Genomic DNA, 14,985 nt, shown 5'->3' with positions numbered 1-14,985 from the left:
ATCATGTCTCACTTTCTACAAAAAATTACAAGGCATGCTAAAATGCAAAAAATACAGTCTGGGTATTTCCCTGGCAATCCTGTGGTTAGGCTCCATGCTTCCACTGCAGAGGGGCCCAGGCTCAACACTTAGTCAAAGAACTAGGATTCCACATGCCCTGGGGCATGGCCATATATACAAATACATATTGGACAACTGGACAAATATATATTTGGCCATGCCCAGGGCATTTGAGATATATATATAAATATATGTACACATAAAGCAAGCATTAGAATCAGACTCATATATGGCAGAAACTGGAAATGTAACTGATTAACATCCTAAGGACTCTAATGGAAAAAGTGGACACCATGAAAGAATCAGTGAGTGATATAAGCAGAGAGATGAAAACTCTTAAGAAAAAATCAAAAGGCTAGAAATCAGAAGCACGATAGCAGAAATAAAAAATGCCTTGATGAACTAATCACTACTGTGGATATGACCAAGGAAAGAATCAGAGAGTTTGAAAATATGTCAGTAGAAACTTCCCAAACTGAAAAGCAAAGAGGAAAAGTAATGAAAACAACAGAACAGAATATCTAGATACAGTAGATGTAAATAACTTCATAAACATAGATAATAGTAAAATGTAATAAAATAATTAGGAAAAGATGAATATTTAGGATTCACTACTGGCATGCTGCAATCCATGGAGTTGCAAAGAGTCAGACATGACTGGGCAACTGAACAACCACCACCCTTATTTTTAATAAGTATATTTTATTCAATTGTAAGTCTAGATAATCTGTAGATTATCTGTAATAGCAACAACAATAATAATAATGGGTTATCCAGCTCACAAAATTCCTGAAAACTTAGTAGGTAGTTCTCAAAAGTCAGTATGAACTGGCACAGCACATTACTCTTGAAATAACTTAAAGACTTATTGAAAGTACCATATTCAGATTTATTAATGCATTATATACACATATAAGGTTCTATTATATGCAGAACACATGCTGAGGAAGTTTGCATACATTATTTAATTCTGTTAACTGTGAAGTAGATATCATAGCCCTTAAAGTCAAACACCTAGAATATGGCATAACTAAGATTTGAGCCCACATCAGTGGCTTCCCTGGTGGCTCAGACAGTAAATAATCCACCTGCAATACAAGAGACCCGGGTTTGATCCCTGGGTCAGAAAGATCTCCTGGAGAAGGGAATGGCAAACCACTCCACTATTCTTGCCTGGAGAATTCCATGGACAGAGGAGCCTCGCAGGCTATACAGTTCATGGGATCACAAAGAGTTGGACACAACTGAGCGACTAACACTTTCACTTCACTTTTTTCAGTACTCTTTCTACTCACTGCTTTCTGAAGCTTACAGTATAAAGACTAGGACAAGAAAAAGGGTAACAAGCCCTTGATTCATCAATTTTTGTGAAGTTATTTTGTCCACTGCCATTCCATCCCTACTGTGAACCCATAAATCCTGTGCCTCCTCAGACAATGGGAGTTTCAGTCATAGTAGTTCTTCAGGACATTCAGTTTGGTTCAGTTCAGTTGCTCAGTCGTGTCCAGCTCTTTGGAACCCCAAAGACTGCAGCACACCAGGCTTCCCTGTCCATCACCAACTCCTGGAGCCTACTCAAACTCATGTCTATCGCTTTAGTGATGCCATCCAACCATCTCATCCTCTGTTGTCCCCTCCTCCTCCTGCCTTCAATCTTTCCCAGCATCAACGTCTTTTCCAATGAGTTGGTTCTTTGCATCAGGTGGCCAAAGTATTGGAGTTTCAGCTTTAGCATCAGTCCTTCCAGTGAATATTCAGGACTGATTTTCTTTAGGATGGACTGGTTGGATCTCCTTGCAGTCCAAGGGATTCTCAAGAGTCTTCTCCAACACCACAGTTCAGAAGCATCAATTCTTCAGTGTTCAGCCTTCTTTATAGTCCAACTCTCACATCCATACATGACTACTGGAAAAACCATAGCTTTGACTAGACAGACCTTCGTTGGTAAAGTAATGTCTCTGCTTTTTAATATGCTGTCTAGGTTGCTGTCCAGCTTTTCTTCCAAGGAGCAAGCATCATTTAATTTCATGATTTTGAAGCCCCCCAAAATCAAGTCTCTCACTGTTTCCATTGTTTCCCCATCTGTTTGCCGTGAACTGATGGGACCGGATGCCATGATCTGTTTTCTGTATGTTGAGTTTAAGCCAACATTTTCACTCTCCTCTTTCACTTTCATCAAGAGACTCTTTAGTTCTTCTTCTGCCATAAGGGTGGTGTCATCTGCAATATCTGAGGTTATTGATATTTCTCCTGGCAATCTTGATTCCAGCTTATGCTTCATCCAGTCCAGTATTTCACATGAAATATTCTGTGTATAAGTTAAATAAGCAGGGTGACAGTATACAGTCTTGACCTACTCCTTTCCTGATTTGGAACCAGTCTGTCATTCCATGTCCACTTCTAACTGTTGCTTCTTGACCTGCATACAGATTTCTCAGGAGGCAGGTTAGGTGGTCTGGTATTCCCATCTCTTTCAGAATTTTCCAGTTTGTTGTAATACACACAGTCAAAGGCTTTGGCATAGTCAATAAAGCAAAAGTAGATGTTATTCTGAAACTCTCTTGCTTTTTCCATGATCCAGCGGATGTTGGCAATTTGATCTCTGGTTCCTCTGCCTTTTCTAAATCCAGCTTGAACATCTGGAAGTTCACGATTCACATACTGTTGAAGCTTGGCTTGGAGAGTTTTGAGCATTACTTTGCTAGCATGAGAGATAAGTGCAATTGTGCGGTAGTTTGAGCATTCTTTGGCATTGCCTGTCTTTGGGATTGGGATGAAAATTGACCTTTTCCAGTCCTGTGGCCACTGCTGAGTTTTCCAGATTTGCTGGCATATTGAGTGCAGCACTTTCACAGCATCATCTTTTAGGATTTGAAATAGCTCAACTGGAATTCTATCACTTGCGCTAGCTTTGTTCATAGTGATGCTTCCTAGGGCCCACTTCACTTCTCATTCCAGGACATCTGGGTCTAGGTGAGTGATCACACCATCGTGGTTATCTGAGTCATGAAGATCATTTTTATACAGTTCTTCTGTGTATTCTTGCCACCTCTTCTTAATATCTTCTGCTTCTGTTAGGTCCATACCATTTCTTTCCTTTATTGTGCCCATCTTTGCATGAAATGTTCCCTTGGTATCTCTAATTTTCTTGAAGAGATCTCTAGTCTTTCCCATTCTATGGTTTTCCTCTATTTCTTTGCATTGATCACTGAGGAAGGCTTTCTTATCTCTCCTTACTATTCTTTGGAACTCTACATTCCCAGGGGTATATCTTTCCTTTTCTCCTTTGCCTCTCGTATCTTTTCTTTTCTCAGCTATTTGTAAGGCCTCCTCAGACAACCATTGTGCCTTTTTGCATTTCTTTTTCTTGGGGATGGTCTTGATCACTGCCTCCTGTACAATGTCATGAACCTCCATCCATAGTTCTTCAGGCACTCTGTCTATCCAATCTAATCCCTTGAATCTATTTGTCACTGCCACTGTACAATCATAAGGGATTTGATTTAGGTCATACCTGAATGGTTTAGTGATTTTCCCTACTTTCTTCAATTTAAGTCTGAATTTGGCAATAAGGAGTTCATGATCTGAGCCACAGTCAGCTCTCAGTCTTGTTTTTGCATGATCTGAGCCACAGTCGGCTCCTGGTCTTGTTTTTGCTGACTGTATAGAGCTTCTCCATCTTTGGCTGCCAAGAATATAATCAACCTGATTTTGGTGTTGACAATCTGGTGATGTCCATGTGTAGAGTCTTCTCTTGTGTTGTTGGAAGAGGGTGTTTGCTATGACCAGTGTGTTCTCTTGGCAAAACTCTGTTAGCCTTTGACCTGCTGCAGGGGCAGGGGCTCTGGGTGCAGTAGACCTGGGTAGGGCATAAGCCCTCTTGGAGGAGGTGGCCTTTAACCCCACCATAGAGCCACCAGAACTTCCACAGGACTAGGGGAACAGACTCTTGGAGGGCACAAATAGAACCTTGTGCACACCAGGACCCAGGAGGAAGGAGCAGTGACCCCACAAGAGACTGACCCAGACTTGCCCATGAGTGTCCAGGAGTCTCTGGCAGAGGGGTGGGTCAGTGGTGGCCTGCTGCAGGGTTGGGGGCACTGAGTGCAGCAGTGCCTACATGGGACCTTTCGAAGGAGGTCGCCATTATCTTCATTACCTCCACTATAGTTTGGCCTCAGGTCAAACAACAGGGATGGGACATAGCCCTGCCCATCAACTGAAAATTGGATTAAAGATTTACTGAGCATGGCCTCTCCCATCAGAACAAGACTCAGTTTCCCCCTCAGTCAGTCTCTCCCATCAGGAAGCTTCCATAAGCCTCTTAATCCTGCATCAGAGGGCAGATGGAATGAAAACCACAGTCACAGAGAACTAACCAATTTGATCACATGGACCACAGCCTTGTCTAACTCAATGAAACTATGAGCCATGACATGTAGGGCCACCCAAGAAGGATGGGTTATGGTGGAGAGTTCTGACAAAACGTGGTCCACTATAGAAGGGAATGGCAAACCACTTCAGTATTCTTGCCTTGCAAACCAATAAACAGTATGAAAAGGCAAAAAGATAGGACACTGAAAGATGAACTCCCCAGGTCAATAGGTGCCCAACATGCTACTGGAGATCAGTGGAGAAATAACTCCAGAAAGAAGAGATGGAGCCAAAGCAAAAACAACACCCAGTTGTGGATGTGACTGGTGATGGAAGTAAATTCCGTTGCTGTAAAGAGCAGTATTGCATAGGAACCTGGAATCTTAGATCCATGAATCAACGCAAATTGGAAGTGGTCAAACAGGAGATGGCAAGAGTGAACGTCAGCATTTTAGGAATCAGTGAACTAAAATAGACTGGAATGGGTGAATTTAACTCAGATGATCATTTATCTACTATGGTGAGCAAGAATCCCTTAGAAGGAATGGAGTAGCCATCACAGTCAACAAAAGAGTCCAAAATGCAATACTTGGATGCAATCTCAAAAACAACAGAATGATCTCTGTTTGTTTCCAAGGCAAACCATTCAATACCACAGTAATCCAAGTCTATCCCCCGACCAGTAATGCTGAAGAAGCTGAAGCTGAATGGTTCTATGAAGACCTACAAGACCTTCTAGAACTAACACCCAAAAAAGATGTCCTTTTCAGGACATTACCATGGTTACCAAACAGACTCCACTGCTCCTGCCTGAACATTCTAGAAGAAGGCAGGGAGGACCTGAGATGGCCTTCTTCAACTTATATCTGTTAGGATATCAAAATTCCTTTCAGAACAAGAAGAGGGACAAACCTGAAGAAACAAGTAAGGGAAACATAAACTAGAGGGTTAGAAGGGCCACTTCTTAGTCATTTCTTTTCCTACCTTGGGTTGGAGTTTTATCCCCCAAGATTAACCACTACACTAGTTAAAATTATGGAGTAGAGAAAGTATCCATTCCCTCTCCTGTCATTTAATATCCTTGTTAAAACACCCAGTTTGTTCAACTGAATGAATTCATTTCCTCATTTAATCAATATTTTTTAAGCATCAACTATGAGTCAGACTTTATGTTGGTGACTAGGGTTACAAAGATATAGATAGGATTAGACCTCTCTCTGCCATAAAGTGGCCAACTATCCAATGAAGATAAGTATGCAAACAAAAAAATTTGCAATATGGTGTATGATTCAATTAAATATGGAATGCTGTAGAACCACTAAAGAGGAAGTACCTAATGCTATTAGATTGCAATGAGAATACAAGGATCCTTTAGAGAAGAACTTCCACAGGAAATGCTTCTAGAACTCAGTATTAAAGGATGATTGGAATTAACCGAGTAGACAAGAAGGGAATACAGCACAGACAAAGGAACAGAGAATTGAGAGTCTTATTAAATGAGCTCCAAGTCCTTGAGTACAGACAAACGGTAGACAGGAGCTAAGAAGCAGGTGTTGAAAACTAGGCAGGGGCCAGATAATTGAGGATTATGTTATCCATGCTAACCTTTTAACTTTATAGGAACTATTGAAGGAATTTTAGTAGGCAGTGAGTAAATAATCAGACCTGTATTATATCTGCAATACGTAGCAGTACCTCATATCTAATAGAGGTCTCATAAATGTATTTGTAGGGTGAATGAATGAATAAGTGATACTGAATGACTAATTCTAAAGGGAGGATTTACAGGAGATGTGACAAGATTAAGATAGTAAAAGATGAATCGCTTGAAAACGGAAATAAAAGAGAAAGGGTACTCCAGGCAGAATGAAGAACACATGTGAAGGAAATTAAATGTGGGCAGGAACTGTTGCAAAAGTTGTATTGGGGTTAAAGGGGGAGGGGGGGGGATAACCGGGGAAGGATAAAGCACAAAGTTAAGGCTGAGAAGGACTGAGCTTGTGTAGGACTCCATTGGGCACTCTCTGTTCTCTAATCCTATCAAAGAAGCTCTGTTTCATGTATTTAGCATTCAGGTAAGATTTGTACAAAGGGTCCCACTAATAGACCCTGCTGCTGCTGCTACTGCTGCTGCTGCTGCTGCTGCTGCTGCTGCTGCTGCTGCATTGCTTCAGTCGTGTCTGACTGTGCGACTCTGTAGACGGCAGCCCACCAGGCTCCCCCGTCCCTGGGATTCTCCAGGCAAAAACACTGGAGTGGGTCGCCATTTCCTTCTCCAGTGCATGAAAGTGAAAAGTGAAAGTGAAGTCGCTCAGTCGTGTCAGACCCTCAGTGACACTATGGACTGCAGCCTTCCAGGCACCTCCATCCATGGGATTTTCTAGGCAAGAGTACTGGAGCGGGGTGCCATTGCCTTCTCTGAATAAACCCTAGGAATCCCTTAATAGCCCTACACCCTACTTGCCCCCACCCAGCTGGGTCGAAGCATTGTGCCCTGGTGAGGATAGTTTTGTCTCCAAATTAGTTCATCACCCTCTCTCAGAGAAACACACGTGGCCTACTCACTAATTTCCCATGTTCCATTTTGGTTTATATATTGCCCTCCTGTAATGATAGTTGAGAATTTAGCTTCCCCTCTCCCATCCTAGTTCTTCTAGTATAGTTATGTCACAATTTTAGGTTTATGGTAAGAAAAATTCTAAGAATGACCCTCAATGAATCTTGGCCTTATATCATCCCCTCCCCTTTGAATGTGGGTAGAACCTCTGAATATGATGGAAAACACTCCGGTGATTGTTACTTTACATAGGAAAAAAAGGAGATTATGTGAGTGGGCCTAATCTAATCACACAAGCCCTTTAAAATCTGAGTGGTTTTTTCCAGTTAACAGAAAAAGTGGAATTTGGAGATTGGAAGCATGTGGGGCTCTGAAGATGGAGGGGGGCTGCATGCCAAGGAATGTGGGTGGCAGTTGCTGCTGCGGCTAAGTCGCTTCATTCATGTCTGACTCTGTGCAACCCCAGAGACGGCAGCCCACCAGGCTCCCCCGTCCCTGGGATTCTCCAGGCAAGAACACTGGAGTGGGTTGCCATTTCCTTCTCCAATGCATGAAAGTGAAAGGTGAAAGTGAAGTCACTCAGTCGTGTCTGACTTCGCGACCCCATGGACTGCAGCCTCCCAGGCTCCTCCATCCATGGGATTTTCCAGGCAAAAGTACAGTACTGGGTTGCCGTTGCCTTCTCCAGGGTGGCAGTTAGGAGCTGAAAAAAGTGTCCCAGCTGACAGTCAGCAAGGCATCAGTCCTATAACAACAAAAACCTGAGTTCTGTCAATAACCTGAATGAACCTGAAAATAGATTCTTCCCAGAGACTCCAAATAAGACCCCAGCCCAGCCAAGACTTAGATTTCAGCCTTGTGAGACTAAGTAGAGACTGCAGACTTCTGACTTACAGAAGTGTCAGACAGTGAGTGAACGATGTTGTTGTTTTAAGTGTTTATTTATTTTGGCTGTGTCCAGTCTCCGTCGCGGCAGATGGGCTCTCCCATCTTAGTTGCAGCATGTGGGATCTTTAATTGCTGCTCACGGGAATCCTCTTCTAGTTGCAGCATTTGGGATCCAGTTCCCTGACCACGGATTGAACCCTGGCCAGCTGCACTGGGAGAGCGGAGTTTTAGCCACTTGGACCACCAGGGTGTTGTTTTAAGCCACTAAATTTGTGGTCATTTGAGATGTAGCAGTAGCACCCTAATATAAGCTTCTATCTATAGTCTTGTAGTCTTAAAATATGTAAAAATTGTTTACTTCTAAGGCAATTAGTTTGACTATAATAACTTTTTTGTTCAATTTTTGTTTATTCCTAGAGTTAAGAACTGCCACCATTGTTTTTTTCCCCCACATTTGCTTGGTTCTCTGCTATTACTTCAACAACTCTACCCAATGCCCAGTGATATTTTTTCCAGTCATTCAAAACACAACTAATCTACCAATTCCTTTTTTCCCAAACTTCTCTCTGCTACTCCTACATTCTGCCTTCTATTCCTGGCACATAGCTCTTTCCTAAAACTTGCTTTTGCCTCTCTCCAAGATTTTATTCCCTATTTCCTGGATTCTTTCTTTCTTGGTTTTACTCTCTCCTTTTCCTGGAATATATCCTTGACTAGCTTTCTAAGAATGTATCAGAGGTATATTTTTGAGTGAAGAATGGTTTTAGACTACCATCACACTTGTCAGCTTTTCCAGATATGGAATTCTAGGTTGAAAGTCATTTTCTGAAAACTTTGAAGGTATACTTTATTGCCCTCTAACTTCCGGCTTTGTGTAGGATGTATTTGTCTCCAGAAGCTTTTTGTTTTCTTTTTTGTACCCTAAGTGTTCGAAATTTCATAATGTTGGAACTTTCTGTATGGGTCTTTTTTTATTCACTGTGATAGACTTTCCATGAGCTTTTTCAACCTGGACATTTGTACCCTTCATTTCTGACAAATTTTCCTCTATTACTTCTTTATTAATTTGTTCTCTATTTTCTCTCTTCTCTCTTTTTGGAACTTCCATTTATCAGCTGTAAAGCCTGAGGTGATCCTCTAACTTTATTCATATTTCTCTATATTTCCTTTGGGTTTTAAAAAATTTACTCTTTGGAAGCCTCCTCAATTTTATCTTCCAACCTTCTGGGTTAATTATCTTTTGCTGTGTAAGAAATTACCCTAAAACATAGAGGCTTAAACCAACAAAACATGTATTACCTTATAGTCTCTGTGAATCAGGAATCTGGAAGGAGTTTAGGTAGGTGGTTCTAGCTCCGGGTTTCTCATGTGTTTTCAGACAGGGTGTCAACAGGGGCTCCAGTCGTCTCATGACTGGAGGCCTCAGTTCTTATTAGCAGCTGGGCATCTCTGGCTCTTGACACAACACCTCAGTTTCTCACCACATGAGCCTCCCCATAAGCTGCTTGAGTGTTCTAACCTGGCAGCTGACTTTCCTGAGAGCTGATCAGAGAAAGGGAGGAAGAAGGAAGGAAGCCAAATGTCTTTTTATGACCTCGTCTCAGAAGTGACTGTCACTTCCACCTTATTCTTTTTGTTAGAAGAGAGTCACTAAATCCAGCCCACACACAAGAGGAAGGGTAATAAAGAAGCTGTGGACTTGGGCAAATCACCATATCTTTGTATCAGAATATTTTGGTGACTATATTCTTAATTTCCAAGGACTGTTTTTGGTCCTCTGGTTTTCCTTTTCCACATCTTTTTTCTTCCAGGATATTTATACTTTATTTGAAATTCTCTTCTGTTCTCTGCATTAGCTCTTTTTCTCCTGCTCTTTTCTTTCCTATGAGTTTATTTTGGTCTCTGTTTTCCTCACTGATAACTATTGTCAAATAACTGGTTATCCTTGGCTCTTTATTCTAAGAGTGAGGAACTAAAAAGCTGACTAGAAGCCTGGAGGACAGGGTTGGTTATCCATTTGGGGCTTCCCTAGGAGCTTTCCACTGGCTTTCTACGTGTTCTCCAGGGAAGAACACCATACTTGCCTCTCTGGGGATTGTTATGTGTTTGTTGCTAGCATACTGGGACCAAGACTGAGGGTCTCACTTTTGAGGATCTTGGTTTTCACTTAATCATGGTATTTTTAGTCCTACACCATATGCCATCCCTCATAGTAAATCCTGTCCAGGAGTGCAGTGCCTCCAAGATTGAGTTCCTCCAAAGACATCTTTCTCTTTTTTCCTCATTTTCATTGAGATATAATTGACATATAACATTGTGTAAGTTTGGGCTTCCCTGGTGGTGCAGCAGTAAAGACTCCACCTGCCAAGCAGGAGACGTGAATTCAATCCCTGGTTAGGAACATCCCCTGGAGAAAGAAATGGCAACCCACTCCAGTATTCTTGCCTGGGAAATCCCATGGACAGAGGAGTCTGGTGGGCTACAGTCCATGGGGTTGCAAAGAGTCGGACACAACTTAGCTACTAAACAACAACAAGCAGATTGTGGAAGTTTAAGGTGTACAATATGTTGATTTGATACATTTAAAATATATTGCAAAATGTTAACCACTGTAGCATTAGCTGTAATACCTCCATGACATCACATAATTGCCATTTCTTTCTTGTGGTAATAACATTTAGGATCTACTCTCTCAGTACCTTTCAATTATATATAATACCATTTAATTACCTATAATCACCATGCTGTACGTTAGATCCCCATAACTTATTCATCTTATAAATGGAAGTTTATACCCTTCGGCCAACATCTCATCCGCTCACCTCCACCTCCTGGTGACCACCATTCTACTTTCTGAGTTCTACTTTTATAGATTCCACATATAAGTGAGATCATAGAGTATTTGTCTTCTTCTGTCTGACTCACTTACTTATCTTACTTAGCATCATGCCCTGAAGGTTCGTTCATGGGGCAGCAAATAACAGGATTTCCTTTTTTCCCATGACTGAGTAATATTTCTTTGTATATGTATTTATACTGCATCTTCTTTATCCATTCATTCATTGGCAGACACTTAAGATTCTGTAAATGGCTATTGTGAATAATGCTGCAGTGAACATGAAAATGAAGATTTCTCTTCAAGATCCTGTTTTTATTGCCTTTGGATATATAGCCAGAAATGGGGCTTCTGGACAGAGAAATCTTTTATCTCCTTGCTGGGGCATGGTGAATATGATGAGCCTGGTTGTGCCGTGTGCTCTGCAGACAGAGTTTCAGTGAATACCTCCCTGTTCTCCGACCTATTTTTTTACTCCTACCTTCTGTGGTACCTGCTATATACCAAAGTCTGAGATTCTCAAGCACATTAGGTCAATTCTAGATATATCCTCCATTGCAGAAACTTGAGTTAAAACTTTTCCTATTCTGATAAACTGGGGCTTCCCAGGTAGCATTAATGGTAAAGAACCCACTTGCCAATGCAGGAGATGTGGGTCCCATCCCTGGGTTGGGAAGATCCCCTGGAGGAGGGCATGATGCCCCACTCCAGTATTCTTGCCTGGAGAATCTCATGGACAGAGGAGCCTGGCGGACTGCAGTCCATGGGGTTTCAAAGAGTCAGACAGGATGAAGTGAGGTAGCACACACACATGCACATTCTGATAAGTCAGCTGCTACCCCTTCATCCACTTCCATTTTTCAAAAGATGTTTCCAGTGAACTGTATCATCTTGCTTCTGTACCCTTACTCTCTCTCTGCCCCTGAAGGTTAGTGCCATTTTCATCATTGTGTTTTTGCTTGTTTGTTCTGGGGGCAGCACTGTGTCTTCCTTGCCGTGCACAGGCTTTCTCTAGTTGCCGCAAGCGGCGGCTGCTCTCTGGTTGCAATGTGTGGGCTTCTCACTGCAGTGGCTGCTCTTGTGGAACATGGGCTCTAGGCACACTGGTGTCAGTAGTTGTGGTGCATGGGCTCAGTTGCCCCGTGGCATGTGAAATCTTCCCAGACCAGGAATAGAACCTGCGTCCCCTGCATTGGCAGGCAGATTCTCAACCACAGGACCACCAAGGAAGTCCTTGTTGTTGCTATTTTGATGTCATTTTAGGAAATTTAGGAGGGAAAGAAAATAAACTTTATGGTTAATCATTTTTAAAACTGATTTTTGTGATGTATTTCCAAAATTATAGAAAATTTGTAAGACTGGTACAAAGAAATTCCCTATACCCTTTACCCAAATTAGTCAGTTGTTAATATTTGGCCATATTTGCTTGTTCTCTCTCCCCTCATATATATATATAATTATATATTAGCATATCTATATATAAACATCTATTTTTTTCTCAGCTAGTTGAGAATCAGTAGTTCATATTATGTCCTTTACTCTCAAATATTTCAGTTTGTATTTCTCAAAAATAAAAACACTTTTTTAGGGGCTGCCCTGGTGGCTCAGTGGTAAAGAATCCACCTGCCAATGCAGGGAACATGGGTTCAATCCCTGATCTGGGAAGATGCCACAGAGCAACTAAGCCAGTGTGCCACAACTATGGAACGTGTGTGCCCTAGAGCCTGGGAGCCGCAGCAACTAAAGCTACTAAAGCTCACATGCCCTAGATCCCATGCTCTGCAACAGAAGCCACCAGAAAGAGAAACCTGCACACCTCAACTAGAGAGCAGCCCCTGCTCGCTGCAACTAGATAAAAGCCCAAGCAGCATCAAAGACCCAGCACGGCCAAAAACAAATAAATAAAATTATTCTTTAAAAAGAATAAGAACATTTTTTTAGATAATCCACAGCATAAGTTATCAAACTCAGCAATTTTAACACTGATACAGTACTGTTATCTAATTACCTACAGTCTATATTCCAATTTTTCCAGTTGCCCTGTTAATGTCCTTTAGAACAAAATTTTCCCTTTTAGGATCCAATTAAGGATCAGGCATTGCATTTAGGTGGCATGGCTCTTTAGTTTCCTTTTATCTGGAAAAATTCCTCTGCTCCTTTGTTTCATGACATTGACAATTTTAAGAGTACAGGCAAGATATTTTATACAGTTTTTCTTAATTTGGGTTTATCTGACGTTTATTAAGATTAAGGGCTTCCCTTATGGCTCAAATGGTAAAGAATCTGCCTGCAATGTGAGAGACCCAAGTTCAATCCCTGGGTCGGGAAGATCCCCTGGAGGAGGCAATGGTAACCCATTCCAATATTCTTGTCTGGAAAATGCCATGGCCATGGGAGCCTGGTGGGCTACAGTCCACAGGATTGCCAAGAGTTGGACACAGCTGAGCAACTAACACTTCCTTTCTCTAGATCAGGTTTAAATGTTTTTGGCAGGAATAAGCAATACTATGTCTTTAATACATCACATCAGGAGGCTTGAGATGTCATTTTGTTCCATTATTGGTGATGTTAACTTTGACCATTTGATTAAGGTGGTGTTTGCCAGTCTTCTTCACTGCCAAGTTGATAATGATAGAGTAAAGGGACAAAACAGGTGAATAAGTAGTTAATCCCACTGGGAGATTGTACGAAACAGTATGGGAGACCCTGTAATTTAATGATTACTTAAGAAAGCAGATTTGTTTAACCACGAAACCAAGCAGACTAGCTTAGCAACAGAACCACACAGAGGCAGAAGACATGACCCAAAACAATAAAACAATGGTGGCATGAGACTCACATCCTGCCCATTGAGCTCAGTAAGTTAATGATCCCTAGAACGTGCTCTCTGCACACATAAAAAACAATAATTTGTGTACCTAGCTTGACCATGTATGGACAAAAAGACTCCCTTGCCCAGCCTGGAGGAGGAGCTGATGATGGAAGCATGACATCTACTCAAGAAAGACAAAGAAGTCCTTCTCCCTCTCCCCACTTTTCCTGTGATTATAAAACTAGCCCAGTAAGTTCTCAGAGCATGGCATCCCCTTGCCCACCTACTTGTAAGCCTCCAAGTGTCCTTCTCTAATCAGCTACTTCTTATCTATCACTTTGTCTCTTGTTGAATTCTTTTCTGCACTGAGACATAAAGTACTACAGTATCAGAGCTCTTCAGAGCCCCTGAGACTAAACCCAAACAGTTTCAAAGTTGCTATTTTTATTTTGTAATTAGTAGTGATTTCCAGGAAGATATTTTGAAGAAATGTAAATACCCTATTTTACATCAAACTTTTTCTTACTAGTTTTAGCATCTACTGATGATTCGGTTATCTCTATGATAGTTCCAAAATGGTAATTTTCTAACTCACATCCATTTTAACTCCAAGTGTAAAATTTAGGCATGAGTTTTTCCAAAGCATTCCATTTCATTTTTATACAAAGTCACTGCTCTTTTTTTTAATATCCCAGAAGTTTATTTAATTCTTGCTTGATACATTTTATAGAGAAAGGTTGGGACTATTTGCTTGGGGTTCCCCTAGTAAATCTCATGGAGGCACCCACTGATCCTTTTTTAAAAATATATATTCCATTAGTTTAAATAATATATCATTAAATTGCAATTACAAAGTAAAACTGGAGAAAATTTTACAGGGAGAAAAATCACAGCTGACACTTGGTATGCATACAGTTCCACTGGTGGGAGCATAAGTATGCAGGTATGCTAAAGAGTGGCTCTTGGCTGCAACTGGAGTGTTTCAGGCATCTTTTAATAAGTTTTTCAGAGGAAATGCAGAACATTAATTAATCTAGCAAACCTATTCAATGGAGCTTCTTTAGAAGAGCTCCTAATATTTATAATATTGAGCTATTCACATTTAATATTCTAAAATACACCAAGGAACTAGGGCATTGTAAAGAATTATTGATAAAAACTTGGATATGCTTGTCCTGGACCAAGCTAGAGGTTCCTGAATATTTGCCAAATTCTATATGTGAGTTAAGATACGGGGGGGAATAAATGTGAGGTCCCTTTCCAGACATATTTTAGAAGCTTAGAATTCCTTGTAGTGAAATATCACCCAAATGAGACTAATGTAATATTGTATGTCAACTATACTTCAGTTAAAAAACAAAGAAATATTACCCAAAGATAATGATATCTGATAGAAATTGACAAGATACTCTAAAATTCACATGGAAATGTAGGGTATCCAGAATAACCAAAGTAATC

Source organism: Ovis aries, chromosome 3 (assembly GCF_016772045.2).
Source record: "Ovis aries strain OAR_USU_Benz2616 breed Rambouillet chromosome 3, ARS-UI_Ramb_v3.0, whole genome shotgun sequence".
Classification (NCBI taxonomy): Eukaryota; Metazoa; Chordata; class Mammalia; order Artiodactyla; family Bovidae; genus Ovis; species Ovis aries.
This window is presented reverse-complemented; position numbering follows the sequence as displayed.